This window comes from Mus musculus, chromosome 18 (assembly GCF_000001635.26).
Source record: "Mus musculus strain C57BL/6J chromosome 18, GRCm38.p6 C57BL/6J".
Classification (NCBI taxonomy): domain Eukaryota; kingdom Metazoa; phylum Chordata; class Mammalia; order Rodentia; family Muridae; genus Mus; species Mus musculus.
The window spans coordinates 49,262,516-49,278,858 of NC_000084.6; the positions used below are offsets into that span (position 1 = coordinate 49,262,516).

At 39.2% G+C, this 16,343-nt stretch overlaps 1 long non-coding RNA gene across 2 annotated transcripts in view; it reads right to left on the bottom strand.

Moving 5' to 3' along the window:
- Nucleotides 1-16,343, bottom strand: part of Gm32870 — a 90,466-nt gene that overhangs the window by 16,137 nt on the left and 57,986 nt on the right. For both annotated transcript variants that reach the window (XR_386214.2, XR_386215.4), the window contains exon 2: nucleotides 3,760-3,948. This is a non-coding gene — a long non-coding RNA (predicted gene, 32870). The remainder of the gene's footprint in view (nucleotides 1-3,759; nucleotides 3,949-16,343) is intronic.

The window sequence follows — 16,343 nt, forward strand, 5'->3', positions numbered from 1 at the left end:
TGTTTCTGGCTTCAAAGTATATGTCAAGTTTGTAGAACATGAAAGCCTATTAAAATTAATTTTTCTAAATATAAGGTAAACAGATCTCATGTTTTCAGGGAAAGAAACTCTTCAATAACACAAAATATATCAAAATAGAACTATCTCCATTCAAACAACTCTGTGTTTGATGATGGGTACAGAACAAGAGACCCAGTGTGTGTTTTCACGTTTTTGTTCTGAGATGATGCTGAGCAAGCATTTATTCATATCAATCTGCATTGGAAATGAATTTGCCACCAATTCTGGCCTTTCATGCTTTTGCATATTGTCTTCCAAACATTCTTGGCCCCACCAAAAGTGCTTTTATAAGTCAACTACAAATTCATTGACAATTATGATGTCTGTTTGGAAATTTTTAGAAATTTTAAGATAACACAGCACATAAGAAAACAAACGTACATCTGAATCTGGTCATTTTCTTTCCATGATCAATGCCATATTTACTGCTTTGATCTCAGAGCAGGCCTGACTTGACAGAAACTGACCTATTACTGGCCAGCTCTCCAGGAACGAGCTCTGAAGTTCTATAACGTATCTTGTCTTCTAATTATTTTCATATTATTTTTTTACTTCTGAAAGCATTTCCATTAAGTACACAAAATCATATTTCTCATGTGAGTTATTAAACTGAGATAGTATATTTTACTTCATTAACTAGAAATCAAATTATGCAGCATGTTGATCAAAAGGCAGGAGGTGATTGCAGTTTCTTTAGAAAGATTGATTGCTCAGCAGGAACAGAGAGGGAAATGACAATGATGGCAATTACAGCTGTGTAAATATCCTTCAGATGCTGTCTCCTGTCTTTAGCAGGTCAAGATGAAGGGTAAAACATGGCCTGGCAGAAATGCTCTATTGTGATAACATTTAGTGAGGATTCTGTACTTGAAAGTATAGATAGATAGATGATAGATAGATAGATAGATAGATAGATAGATAGATAGATAGATAGATCAATCATATATATTAATATATACTAATATATACAAATTACATATATTAATATTACAGATATATATATATATAAAAAACCATTATCATTGCTGTTTCTCTGAACATCTAAAGAAGATAAAATAGGTACATGATGAACTCAATTTACTTTAGAAATACAGTGATTTTTTTTTTCTGTTTACAGTGTCGAATAGAAAAGTATGTCTGTGTCATAATGGTTAATGAAAAGTCTGTGATGATCATGTGAATGTACACTCAAAGTGATAGAGTGCTTATTATCAACTGTGCAATCAGTTAGTCTAACTGGACTCATTGATTACCAATGAAAGATTAGATGACTGACCAAACTGATGAGCTGAAATGTGAAATAGATTGGTTAACACAGGTCTATGTAGTTATTAGTTAAGCGGCCACATCCCTTGAGATGAAGATTAGAGAAATTTCAGATAAGTAGGAAACATGTATAGGCATCACTTTCAATCATTTTTCTGTAGTCCCAAGACCCTGGAACTACCTATCACCCAGACCTGCTTTCCAATTTGATTTTCAAGGCTTGCTAAGGCAGGTCAGTAAGATTTATTAGGTTTCTTCTGCTGAAATGAGCACAGATGAAATCTTAAAAACAGAACGGAGATTATTTGAGATGTCTGTTGAACTCTGTAAGTTACCAGCAGGCTCACCTGTCCATCATCAAGTCGGCATTGAACAGCTAGGTGTTACACAGCAATGCTGAGAACTGAAGGGTAATTGACTTTAGCATTAACATGATCTCTTACACTCTGGAGTCTGTAGGGTAGCAATTTTTTTAGTGATCAAAGTCCCAATTTCACCCACCCTTTCCCTCCATTCATGGACAAAGACTAAATTAAGTATTCAGAATTTGTAGTTTTCTCTGTGGTTTGTGGAAAGTATTGGGCAAAGAGAATGAGAGTATTCTAAAGTCACAGATGTTTCCAGCCTTGCGTTTCTATTGTGTGATTTCTCTATTGCTCTCAGAAATCTATTAAGGAATTAGGTTGCAGATAAAATATCTTTGTAGTGGTTTAGTGGAAGGCTAAAGACAATGTCACTAAATACTAGATAACTCCAAACACAATTTTCCATGATGTGGATTGAGGGATTTCCCAGAGCATAAAGTATCCAACTATGGACAAAATTAATCTCCTGCTAAGGGCACATGTGTGCATGCATGCACACTACACACACACACACACACACACACACACACACAGAGAGAGAGAGAGAGAGAGAGAGAGAGAGAGAGAGAGAGAGAGAGAGAGAGAAAGAGAGAAATTCCCTAAATAGGATACTAAGTAGGACATGCTGTAACATCATGCAATGGTGTAAGCTAAACATAAAAAGAAATTGTTTGAGTGGAAGGCCATGAAGCCAGTCCTAAGAGAGCACCATCTGACTCTAGCCAGATGACTAGTAATCTGGAACATTTATGTCTATTGACCCAAAATGGAAATGGCATCTATATTCCTGTGGCTGTTTACTGATGATATGCCAATTCAGCTCACGTGTACTCAAAGAAATCCAGGAAATGGAGACATGAACAGAATGCAAGTGACTCACAAGACAAATGGCCATCTGGTCCTTCTAGCTCCCAGTTCTATTTCTTAACTGGACCTCCTCCTTCCTTGGAGAAGTACAGCTAATATGGATAATGCTGCTAATCAGATTTTAGAAGAATGCCAAAACATAATAAAAATAAAACTGGGTAAGAGCAAATATGTATATGGAGCACTTAGACTTTGTTAGAAATCTAAGCCTATTTCATTAAAATTGACTTATTGAGAGAGACAAAATCCGTGTCATTTGCAGGATTTAGATAAGACAAGGCTAAGTGAACTTATGTACCATCAAGGCTCTAATAAAGACAGTATCTATTACTTAAAGCCATGACAGCCCTCTTAAATCAAGACTTCTCAAAAGCTATCCAGAAATATCCAGCAATCCCTGAATACTAAACTACTCAGATTATACGTAAATACTTAAAGGTAAAAGATACAGTGAAAACTCGAAACTCAGAGGACACGTAGCCATTCTGCCAGAGCAATGGGATATATCTGAGGGGCTGGGGGTTCTTCCACATTGCAGTGCAGGTGGGTCAGGATAGAAAGGAAAATAGAGGAGACATGAAGTGTAAGGAGCTCTCACCTCAAGATCTCACATCTCTCTTACCAGATAGTTCTAAAGTTTTAGCACAACTAGAAAAGATACACCATGAAATTTGCCTAAACAGACAACACTCTTTTTTTTCTTCTTCTGAGAAATATCTCAAATAGCTAATGTGCCTGTCCTCCTTTTGTTTGGCATTTTGAACACTCCTCTTCTATCTCTATAATCTATAACAACGCATATCAAAGCCTTCTTATATTTGCCCTGATAAAAGGAAATTCTTTAAGCATCAGTTATAAACCAGTTCATAATTTTTAAATTAATTTTAAAACTTTACTAACTTGAACGTTGCTTAATTGTTGAATCTGGTTGTAAATTATATCCTTAGAATAATATAACTTTAAAGTCCACAAAAATCATATTTATAAATATTATTCAACCCTTTAGGATCTGGTTCTCTTTACACCTCCCCCCTCCCTCCCCCCCCCCCGCACCTCTCTCTCTTTTTCTTCCTCCCTCCCTTCCTTCCTTCCAATGCCATTGTTTAAGTGCAAGTATTCATTATGTCTTTGTCTTGGATTTTAAAAATAAATAAACTAATTTTTCAACCAACTCACCCTAAAATTCTTTGCTCCAGCTTACCTCTAGCTCTTAGCCATCACTGGGCCGAGGGTAAGTAGATAAAGGAACTCTCGGGCTGCAGCATTCAATGTCGGGCTGTCCTATGCTGCCACCAACAGATGAGGACCAGGACTCTGCTGGCATCCAGGAGGCTGATCAATTTGCAGAATCCTCACCTTCCTTCAGTTTGTGGTAACAACAGACAATAAGCTATGAAAATGATTAGAGAGCTTACATTTGGAAAACTAAATAGAGCTCCAGAGAGTTAGTTAGCAATTGAACAATAAGCATAGGCGACACTCTGGTCAAGAGGCAAAAACTGTTCCCTGTGGCCCATCACATAAGCCTTCCCTTCTTTATAGAAATATTACTTTCAAAAAACATTGTCTCCTATCAGAAATTCCAACTGATAATATATTCTTTAAAGAGATCTAACATTTCACCTACGTCTAACCTAGGTCTATTTAGTAACAAAAGAAAATGAAGACTTAAACAATCACAGGGATTACATTATTATAAAGCATTCATTAAAATTTACCAATTTATTAATAAAACCTGACTCAAGCAAAACAGCCAGGTATTATGATTAAATTTACCTTTAGTTTAGAATGAACACCAGACAAACAGTCCTTAAAAAATTAATGACAGTACCTGTAACACTGTAACACTTTGAACAAAGTCAGCCAGTAGATTTCAACACAGGTCTAAAATGCTCCCAACATACAAGAGATAAAGGAAGCCAGGTGTGGTGGTGCACGCCTTTAATCCCAGCACTCTGGAGGCAGAGGCAGGCAGATTTCTGAGTTCGAGGCCAGCCTGGTCTACAAAGTGAGTTCCAGGACAGCCAGGGCTAATACAGAGAAACCCTGTCTCAAAAAAAAAAAAAAAAAAACAACCAAACAAAACAAAAACAAACACAAGAGATAAAGGAACTAGTTGCTAGAGCCTTCTAGCTGGTCAGTATCTGTAGTAGAAACCTGGGCTTTTCCAGTATCTCACTAGTCCCTGCTATACAGCCCCAAGAGAGAAACTGCTGCACTCTCTTAGGGAAGCAGTAGTGGCCCAGCAACCACAGCCAAAAGAAACCACAGGGCATTTTCACAACTCTATCATCTTTAGGGAGTTCTTGGATGCTTATAATATCATAAATGGCATGTCTCCATCTCTTTTTGCCAATGTTTCCAATGACCCAGGTTTCCCACTTAAGTGAGCCAAGTTTCTTCTTCCTTCTTGCACTGTTCTCTACCATTCCTCAATGTCATTCTACGTCAGTGGCTCTGACACCTCACGGGTCATCCTTCATTTGATACAGGACAGCCGGCTCCATCTTAAGAACCAGAATTATTGATCATGTCTCTTCCCTTTCAACATCGACACTAAATTTTTAGAGTTGTCTCCCCTCTGATCCTCCTGACACTGGAAGTATGGTGAGCAGGTGGCGCTCATCTTTGAATTCAAACCTTCCTCATGCATCTTCTACCCTTGAATTCCCCACAGCAAGTGGTGGTGATTGGTTAAGCTCACTTCTTCAACTGGATATTGAGCTGGAATTCTCTGAACTGTGAGGCACAGAGAGAACTCTGTGTGTGTGTGAGCTTTCACCCAGATTTACAGAAGACATATCTGATAAAAGATGGACCTATAGACAGCAGCCATGAATTACAGGGTGCCAGCTCACCCGGGAGACTTAATCTAGGATAGCAAATGACTGAATGCCAGATCGTTCAGGTTCAGCATGACTAGAGGACAATTTTGATTGAAGAATGTTATAGATTCTGTTCACAGTGCACAGTGTCCACACACACAAATCTCTCCTTGAAAACACAAATCACACAACCTCAATCTCTGTAGAATTTGAAACGAATGTGTACATATATCACATTTATCCCGAAAACAGGCAGGTATTATTGAAAGACAATGTGTAAATTCTGATTCTCTTATTTTTATTTTCATTGATCTATAATTTTTACAAACATAGTATGTTTCTCCATATAACCATTTTTGTGTTTGTATACATATTTGCACATGAATAAAATGAAAGCAATTAATAAAAAGTCCATTGCTACACACACACACACACACACACACACACACACACACACACACACACTCCCCTTATTTAGAAGGAGCAAATTTAAAATCCATGCCTCCCCTAGGCTTCCTGGCTTGAGAAAAAGGTTGACAGTTTGTGATGAGTTTTCTACCAGCCAGCCCACCTCTGCATTTCATGGTATCCACAGCTGTTCTCATTTTGACCAAGAAATTCGATTTAGACTGAATTTTAGTTGCTTGCCTTACCAATAAATCATCAGCACACAAGTTAGAAAAGAGCTGAGGCCCCAAAGTCAACCACTGAGTTAACTTCCAACAGGAGATGCTGATGGTCTAGCTTTGGGGAGCTGTCCCCTCCACGGCCTCTCAGCAGTCCTTGGCTGAGGGGACCCTGCTCATTTGTTTTACTTTGTGTCCTCCCTACAGCTTCTCTAGAAAGTGCAAATGAGGGACACCAATATCAATTTCATACCTTTCAGAAAATTCCCCATTATGTGAAATCCCATAACGTGTACACTCATGCAGAGAAAAGCCAATTTCCCTTCTGATCTACCACTAAAGTTGATGTGCACAGCGAGTCCACTTGTGAGGGAAAATTAGAGTTTTAGCCTAGCTGACTTTGGAGCCTCGTGACTCTAGCTATTACATTCTGACAACTTGACTTCAGCTTTATCTGTTTTCATGTGTTCTTGAGACTCTCTTTTCATTCAGTGCATCAGGTGTTAACACTCAGTCAAGGGACAGCCTGGCAGTTCAACCAATGCTTGTAGCCTCTCAAACGTTCTCCAAGTAATGTCCACTATGTAGTTTTATTTGGATGAAATAAAGCCATTCTTGCTGTATCCCAAATGTTCCCATACTCTTAGCCTTTAAAAAAAAGATATCATAACAGAAATGTCACGTTACTCTCACCATCCCAGTGCCCTGAGACTATCTCTGGCATAGCTTTGTTAAAATAAATAAATAAATAAAACCCACAGCTATTCCCTATTAAAGAAAAGATGTCAAAATAAAGATGGATACAGTAATTACTAAAGCAATATTTCTAAGATTTCCATTCTCAATGTCTTCATTGCAGTCAGTTAATGTCTGTCTGTGTACATTAATTCTTATATCTATGTGCAAAACTATTCTTTTCATTATTTTTAATTTATTTTTTACATTCCATATTCCACTCCCCACTCCCCCGTCCACCCTCCAACTGTTCCACATCCCACACCTCCTCTACCTCCCACCCCTTCTCCCCATGTATACCCCCCACCCCACCTGACCTCTAAACTCCCTGGGGCCTCCAGTCTCTTGAAGGTTAGGTGCATCATCTCTGAATGAACACAGACCCAGAAGTCCTTTGCTGTATGTGTGTTGGGGACCTTATATCAGCTGGTGTATGCTGTCTGTTTGGGGGTCCAGTGTTTGAGAGATCTCCGGGGTCCAGATTAACTGAGACTGCTGGTCCTACTACAGAATTGCCCTTCTCCTCAGCTTCTTTCAGCCTTTCTCTAATTCAACCACAGGGAACAGCTGCTTCTGTCCATTGGTTGAGTAAAAATATCTGTATCTAACTTTCAGCTGCTTATTGGGTCTTTTGGAGGGCAGCCTTTTTGTGAGTGCTCCAAAGCATCAGTAATAGAGTCAGGCCTTGGGACCTCCCCTTGAGCTGGATTCCACTTTGGGCCTGTCACTTGACCTTTTCCTCAGGCCCCTCTTCATTTCCATCCCTGTAATTCATTCAGGAGCAATTATGGGTCAGAGATGTGACTGTGGGATAGGAACTTCCTGCTAGAGGTAGTTTCTAAAAGTTCCCTCTTCCTACTGTAGAGCTTTTTATCCCTTTGAGTCCTGGGAGTCTCTCACCTCCTAGATCTCTAGTGCACTCTGGGGATTCCCCTCAATAGCTTTTGCTGGCCCTCAGGGCTTCAGTCCTTTTCCCTCACCCAATACCAGGTCAAATTCCCCTCTCCCCTGCTCCACTATTTCCTCCCCTTTCCCTCCCACATTCCTTCCTCCCTACCTACTTGTGATTGCTTTCTTCTCCCTCCCAAGTGGAACTGACTTGTCCTCACTTGGGCACTTCAACTTGTTGAACTTTTTGAGTTCTGTGGACTGTATCTTTGGTATTCTGTATTTTTGTTTTTGTTTGGTTTGGTTGGTTTTGATTTTTGGGGTTTTTTGTTTGTTTGTTTGTTTTTGTTTTTTTTGTTTTTGTTTTGTTTTTTTTGTTTTTTTTTTTTTTTTTTTTTTTTTTTTTTTTTGCTAATATCCACTTATTAGTGAGTACATACCATCCGTGTCCTTTTGGGTCTGAGTTACCTCACTCAGGATGATATTTTCTAGTTCCTTCCATTCACCTGCAAAATTCAGGATGTCCCCATTCTTAATAGCTGAGTAGTATTCCATTGTGTAAATGAACCAAATTTTCTGCATCCATTCTTCTGTCGGGGACATCTAGGTTGTTTCCAGCTTCTGGCTATCACAAATAAGGCCACTATGAACATAGTGGAACATGTACCCCTGTGGCATGGTGGGGCATCTTTGGGATATATTCCTGGTATACTGGGTCTTCAGATAGATCTATTTCCAATTTTCTGAGGAACCTCCAGATTGAATTCCAGAGGGATTCTACCAGTTTGTAATCCCACCAGCAATGGAGGAGTGTTCCTCTTTCTCCACTTCCTCTCCAACATGTGTTGTCACTTGAGGTTGTGATCTTAGCCATTCTGATTGGAGGAATCTCAGGGTCCTTTTGATGTTCTACTTGTTCAATTTTACTTCTACTGTGTGTGGGGGTGAAGATAAATGTGTGGGAGATTTTTATCCCTTCTGCTCTTGAGTTTGACAATCTCAGTACTTAACTAAGTTTGACAATCATTGTGCATTAACCTATGTGTCCAGTAGAAGATAAGGATCCCCTTAGAGACTTCTCAAAACCATGAGTATGAATTGAAGTTTATTAGATGGTTTGGATGTTTCTTTTTTTTTAAATTAGGTATTTATTTCATTTACATTTCCAATACTATCCCAAAAGTCCCTCACACGCTCCCCCACCCACTCCCCCACGCACCCATTCCCACTTCTGGGCCCTGGCGTTCCCCTGTACTGAGGCATATAAAGTTTGCACAACCAATGGGCCTCTCTTTCCACTGATGGCCGACTAGGCCATCTTCTGATACATATGCAGCTAGAGACACGAGCTCAGCGGCGGGGGGGAGGAGGGGGTACTGGTTAATTCATATTGTTGTTCCACCTATAGGGTTGCAGATCCCTTAAGCTCCTTGGTTACTTTCTCTAACTCCTCCATTGGGGGCCCTGTGATCCATCCAGTAGCTGACTGTGAGCATCCACTTCTGTGTTTGCTAGGCCCCGGCATAGTCTCACAAGACACAGCTATATCTGGTCCTTTCAGCAAAATCTTGCTAGTGTATGCAATGGTGTCAGCGTTTGGAAGCTGATTATGGGATGGAACCCCGGATATGGCAGTTTCTAGATGGTCCATCCTTTCATCTCAGCTCCAAACTTTGTCTCTGTAACTCCTTCCATGGGTGTTTTGTTCCCAATTCTAAGAAGGGGCAAAGTGTCCACACTTTGGTCTTTGTTCTTCTTCAGTTTCATGTGTTTTGCAAATTGTATCTTATATCTTGGATATTTTAAGTTTCTGGGCTAATATCCACTTATCAGTGAGCACATATCATGTGAGTTCTTTTGTGATTGGGTTACCTCACTCAGGATTATGCCCCCCCTGCCCAGGTCCATCCATTTGACTAGGAATTTCATCAATTCATTCTTTTTAATAGCTGAGTAATACTCCATTGTGTAAATGTACATTTTCTGTATCCATTCCTCTGTTGAGGGGCATCTGGGTTCTTTCCAGCTTCTGGCTATTATAAATAAGGCTGCTATGAACATAGTGGAGCATGTGTCCTTCTTACCGGTTGGGACATCTTCTGGATATATGCCCAGGAGAGGTATTGCTGGATCCTCCGGTAGTACTATGTCCAATTTTCTGAGGAACCACCAGACTGATTTCCAGAGTGGTTGTACAAGCCTGCAATCCCACCAACAATGGAGGAGTGTTCCTCTTTCTCCACATCCACGCAGGCATCTGCTGTCACCTGAATTTTTGATCTTAGCCATTCTGACTGGTGTGAGGTGGAATCTCAGGGTTATTTTGATTTGCATTTCCCTGATGATTAAGGACGTTTAGAACAGCAATGGCTTGTTCTGTAAGATGGAGAATCTACAAATGGAACCTCATAAAATTGCAAAGCTTCTGCAAGGCAAAAGACACCGTCAATAAGACAAAAAGGCCAACAACAGATTGGGAAAGGATCTTTACCTATCCTAAATCAGACAGGGGACTAATATCCAATATATATAAAGAACTCAAGAAGGTGGACTCCAGAAAATCAAATAACCCCATTAAAAATGGGGCTCAGAATTGAACAAAGAATTCTCACCTGAGGAATACCGAATGGCAGAGAAGCACCTGAAAAAATGTTCAACATCCTTAATCATCAGAGTTTGGATGTTTCTATTGAGATAAACATGTAGCTTTCACTCTTAACATATGATATGAAATAAGAGATCTATGAATTTCTTAATGCTGAATTATTCTTATATTCTTTATCTCTAGAATGGATTTGATTTGGAGCCACAAGTTTGATTTTTACATCTATTGTCAATGAAATGAGTGTATTATTCTTCTTGTAAGGTTTATGTTTTGCTATATAATGATGGAATTTATGCCTTCAAAGACAACTTGAAGTTCCATGTTATTTCTATTGAATAAAATTATGATTTTTGAACATTGGGTATACATTTCTCATAAAATTTTCTACATATTATGTTTACATTGATTCTTCTTTGGTGGAATTGGACATTTTATGCTTTTTATTTACTATTTAAGCACTAATAAGTCCTCTCTAAGATGTATCTATTTTATCTTACTGTGTCATATCAGTTTAGTTTCTGATGGTCTTTTCCTGGTAGGCAATTTATTCTATTGTTTTCTCTCAATATTTGTGTGTCATTCTGGCTTTGGTATGTCAGTTAGAAGCAACTTCTGCCTGTTAAACTTTATATTTTTAGCCTTTTCCCAATTTAGTATGTTTATTTTAATTCTTGGTAGGCTTGCATGTATTTTAAACTAACTCAATCAATTGACAGAGTTAGTTTTTATCTTTTAAAAAAAATTTATGATTTGAATGGATAATTTTATCTCTATCCTAAAATGAAAAAGGGACTTTTACATTTTCCCTCTCAAAAACATTTAAACCTTAAACTCAAGTGAAAGTACTTAAATTACAATAGTCTATGCACACATACACACACACTCTCTCTCTCTCTCACACACACACACACACACAAATATATACACACAAATAAAAATACACAAGTTTGTACATGTACATACATATGCACACATAAATACTTTTTAAAATATTTTTAAACAAGCAGTTTTTTTCTTTTTAAATTAATCATTTTATTTGTTTACATTTCAAATATTATCTCTTTTCCTGGTCTCATCTCCATGAACCTCCCACCCCAATCCCCTCTCCTCCGTGAACCCCTATCCAAATCCCCTGCCCCGTTGCCTCAGAAAGGATGCTCCCCCATCCACCCATCCACTCCCTTCTATCCCTCTAGCCTCCCCCTTCTCTGGGGCACCAAGCCTCCACAGGACCAAGCATGTCCCTTCCCACTGATGCCAGATAAGGCAGTCTTCTGCTACATATGTAGCAGGAGCCATGGACTGACCATGTATATTCTTTGGTTGATGGCTTAATCTCACAGAAGAATGGATACATAAAATGTGGTTCACTTACACAGCTATTAAGGACAAGGACATCCTGAGTTTTGCTGGTGATTGGATGGAACTAGAAAATATCATCCTGAGTGAGGTTACTCAGACCCAAAAGGACATGCATGGTATGTACTCACTAATAAATAGATATTAGCCAAAAACAAAAGTGAAAACAAAAAACAAAAAAAATGTACAGATACCCAAGATACAGTCCACAGAACTCAAAAAACTCAACAAGATGAAGTGCCCAAGTGAGGACTCCTCAGTCCAACTTGGGAGAAAGAAGAAAGTGGGGAGAGAGGGAGGGACTGGGAAGGAAACTAGGATGGGGAGTTTAGGGGTGGCAGATAGGAGAACCTGATCTGGTATTGGGTAAGGGAAAAGGACTGGAGACCCGGGGGCCATCAGAAAGAATGTAAGTAGGCAACCTCAGGAAATAGGAGGTTGGGTGGAACCCTCAGAGTGCACTAGAGATCTGGGAGGTGAGAGACTCCCAGGATTCAAAGGGAGGGACCTTATGTAAAACACTGGACAGTAGGGAGAGGGAACTTACAGAGCCCACCTCCAGCAGAAGACAAGACATCAAATGAGGGATGGTGTTGCCATACCCAGGGATCCATCCCATAATCAGCTCCAAACGCTCACACCATTGCATACACTAGCAAGATTTTGCTGAAAGGACCCAGATATAGCTCTCTCTTGTGAGACTATGCCGGGGCCTAGCAAACACAGAAGTGGATGATCACAGTCAGCTATTGGATGGGTCACATGGCCCCCAATAGAGGAGCTAGAGAAATTACCCAAGGAGCTAAAGGGAACTGCAACCCTATAGGTGGAACAACAATATGAACTAACCAGTACCCCGGAGCTCTTGTCTCTAGCTGCATATGTATCAAAAGATAGCCTAGGCGGCCATCACTGCAAAGAGAGGCCCATTGGACTTGCAAACTTTATATGCCCCAGTACAGGGGAACGCCAGGGCCAAAAAGGGGGAGTGGGTGGGTAGGGGATTGGGGGGGTGGGTATGGGGGACCTTTGGGATAGCATTGAAAATGTAAATGAGGAAAATACCTAATTTAAAAAATATATATATTTTTTAAAAAATTAAAATTTTTAAAAATGAAAAGAATTCAACAGTAATCTTTAAAAAAAAGAAAATGGTCAACAAATATCAATGTACATTTTTCTAAAGAAATCCTACAAATCCAAACAGCCTATGAAAAGATTCTCAGCTCCTCTATGCAATAGGAAAATTCATATTGAAACCTCAAAGAGAGGCTGGTCAAAGGGCTTCATTGGCAAGAGTGTCTGCCACCAAGGTTGATGATCTGAGTTCAATCTCTCAGAATCATGTGGTTGAGGGAGAAAGCAAAGTTCTGCAGCTTGCCTTCAGACTTCCATACGCACACTAATCAAACAATTAATTAATTAATTATTAATATTTTAAGAACATACTCAATACCTTTTACTATAAAAGTAAAATAAAGACAGTTCAAGCAAAGGATAAAGGCTGGAAAGGATGTGGGGTAATGAGCATCAGTGAGGATGTGAATTACAACAGACATGACAAAAATGGTCTGAAGGTTTCTCAAAAAACTTAGCAACCAAAATGCCAAACAAGGCAAGATTTTTCTTCTGAGTATGTACCCACACCATGACATGCAGTTAATTTAACTTCTGGACTTAAGGTGATTGTTTCTTCTCTTGGGGAATCAAAATGCCTTAACAACATTTACAGCTAGGATTAAGTTCATCAATAGCAGCCTTGGAGCAAAACAACAACAAAATATCACTCTGATCCAAAAACATTCCAAAGATCTCTGTTTATCCTACTACTCGGAACGGTTCAGCCTCACTTCAAGCTCCTCATTTTCACACACAAGTAACTGCTTTATGCAAACCAGACTCAATTCCTGTCAGTCACCTCACGGCTCTGTGACTTGTTTCACAGTGTTATTTTTAATAAATTTCATTTTCTTATTTACCAACCACTACTCTTTTCAAAACTTGGCACCAAACCACTAACAGTGCAGCTTTGTAAATATATTTATTGCATATCTAGTTAGAAAAGGAGTTGTAATCCCAGATGTTCTCTTCTCTGGATCTGTCTACATACCCCTATTATAACATGATACAGAAGATCACGGTACTGGCTCGTGCACTGCTCTTGCTTAAATCTTCACATTTAAAGGGTTTAAATGAAGATGTTTTGTTTTGAGATGTCCAGGATCAAAATGACTTTCCTGTTTGGAGACTGGCCAGATGTAGCAAAGATAAATACAGGAAACCAAGTTAAATATAAGCATCCTTTCACAAAACATCCATTTCATTAATCTGAAACTCAAATATGATTGACTGCATTGCACTTTATCTGTCAACCCCAATTTTGAGGGAAACTAAATATCAGTAGATATTAGAACCATGCTCTCACACGAAGTAGCAAGGAACAGCAAGCCATCTTTCTACAAAGCCCAAGAATAGGCAAGAGACCTGGGCTGAGCTATCACAAGTTTTTGCCCAAGGTGTGAGGCTGGAGTAGTCACACAAACAGAGACATGATAGGACAAGTCAATGTGAGAGTCCTAAGGTCAAGTTGCAGACCCTTGCGCAGACCATTGGGCTCTAGCCACTATTGCTTACTCTCCCATGAATCCCTTTATGTCACCCCAATTTATGAACTTTTCATCAATTCTAACTTTCACTTTTCTTTCGTCCTATATATCAGTTTTCACCATTTAGACATATTTGTCTAATGCGTCTTCCTGGAAGGAATATAAGCAACCTCATAGCAGGACCTGAATAGCATCCCATATTCCTTCCCCAGAGCCCAGGATGAAACTTAGATGTTAAGAGCAATTAAGGGACAACATGAATACATTATCCAAGAATAACTTTTCTATGCAAATGCAACAAATATGATTTCTGTTTTGAAACCAAAACACTTACTTGTTATACTCATTTTCTTAGAAAGTAGATCATATAATACAATTGTGGGAATACAATATTATAAAAGTATATTTTACATTCTAAGAGACTGGAACTTTACTGGCCCTCACAGGCAAAGTTGATAATGTAGCCTGAGATCACTTAGGCCTTCTAGCATACTGTCTGTTTAGCCTGTCTTTAAGAGAACAATGTGGAAGTTGACCTTTTCTTGCTTTGGATTTCACATGCAATCAACTTTTAAATCCTAAACTAATGCATAGCTACAGTCTTAAATTATGTGCATGCTTCATTTCCCCGACCCAGATAATGCCTATGAATCATTTGCTGAGAGCAACAAACACAGTAGTTGAATCTAACATCCTGATATCTACCATAAAAACAACCATTTATGAATATTGGCAGATAAACAATGATGTTTCCTGGGTGAGTTGAGATCAGTTGGAGCCAGTGACTTAATTCCTTGTAAAATCTCTGTTAAAGATTTCTATAAAGTATCCTATATCTACCCCATGTGATGCTTTCTATGTTCAGAGAAAACTCTTCACTAGGGAGAGACAAACACATACATACACAGATACAACAGGAAGACACACACACAGAGACCCACACATCTCATACAACAGAAAGACACAGGGACAAAACAATTCACAAGACAGCCTTCAAGCAGATACAAGTTCAGACTAATGTAACTGTGGAAGAACACGGGATGTGAACTAGGTCACTCAAATTTGGACTCACTCTTGCTTAGATGTCTCCAAGAGAAAAGTTATTTCTTTCCTTAATGTAACACTGACGCATTATTGGTGACACAGATTTAATCACAAATGTGTTAAAATGCGTGTATCACATCTACCTACCGTGTCAAAAAATAAAATTGTTGAAACCTTGGATAAAACAATATAATAAACTTTAAACCCCATAGTTGAGGTTGTGTAGAACCCAAGACTGGTGATACAATAGCAATGGCTTGAACACACAGGGCTCTCTGAACTTCACATTGATGTTTTGACAGCTTCATGCACATGTGCAGTGTAATGAGAGAATACTCACCTGTATCCTATTACCTTCAATAACCCACGTCCTTGCCACATGGACTCCTTCTTCCTAGCTGCTCTCCCAGTGGCTATATCATTAGAGAAAATGACACTCCCTCCTCCAGCAACCATTAGCAGTTACTATCTCCTCCTGGAGGGATGAGGCCTCGTGGGTACTCCCGCCAAGTTCTGACAGAAAGTTGGAAAGCCCAAACTTGTGCAGGTATTTGTAATTGCTAAAATTCACACTGATCTTAATCCCTTAAAGAAAACCATCAGGAGTAATTGGGTCAAAATGATTCTGCCTTATGAAGGCAATGAGCATCCTATAAAGTGGACAGAAGAACTCCTTTCTTACCAAGGCTGAATGAAGGCTTCACCAGGCCTAGACTCTGCGGTTACTTTGATACTGGAATTTCTAGTTTCCAAACTTACACAAAACAACTCCAGACAACCCTCTCTTATCTATCTTTCCCTACAGCTCCTCACCGTCCCCTAATCCATTTAGCCATATTGGGTTGACTTCCTTGGAGAAAACCCTTTGCAGCTCCAATGTTAAATAAATACTTGTTTGCAGATCTAGTTAGGCAGTGAAAAGGAACCAAGATTTTTTTCCACGTGAGATTTTGCAGAAATAGGCTTTCAAGAATTTTTTTTCTAAAAATGTTTGTTTATGAAATTTGAGCTTGGTATGGCAGTTTATGAGCTTAAAGAATTATGAAATGGCAGATGGGTCAGACATGCAAAGGGCAAGAGGGAAGGGAGAACTCTAT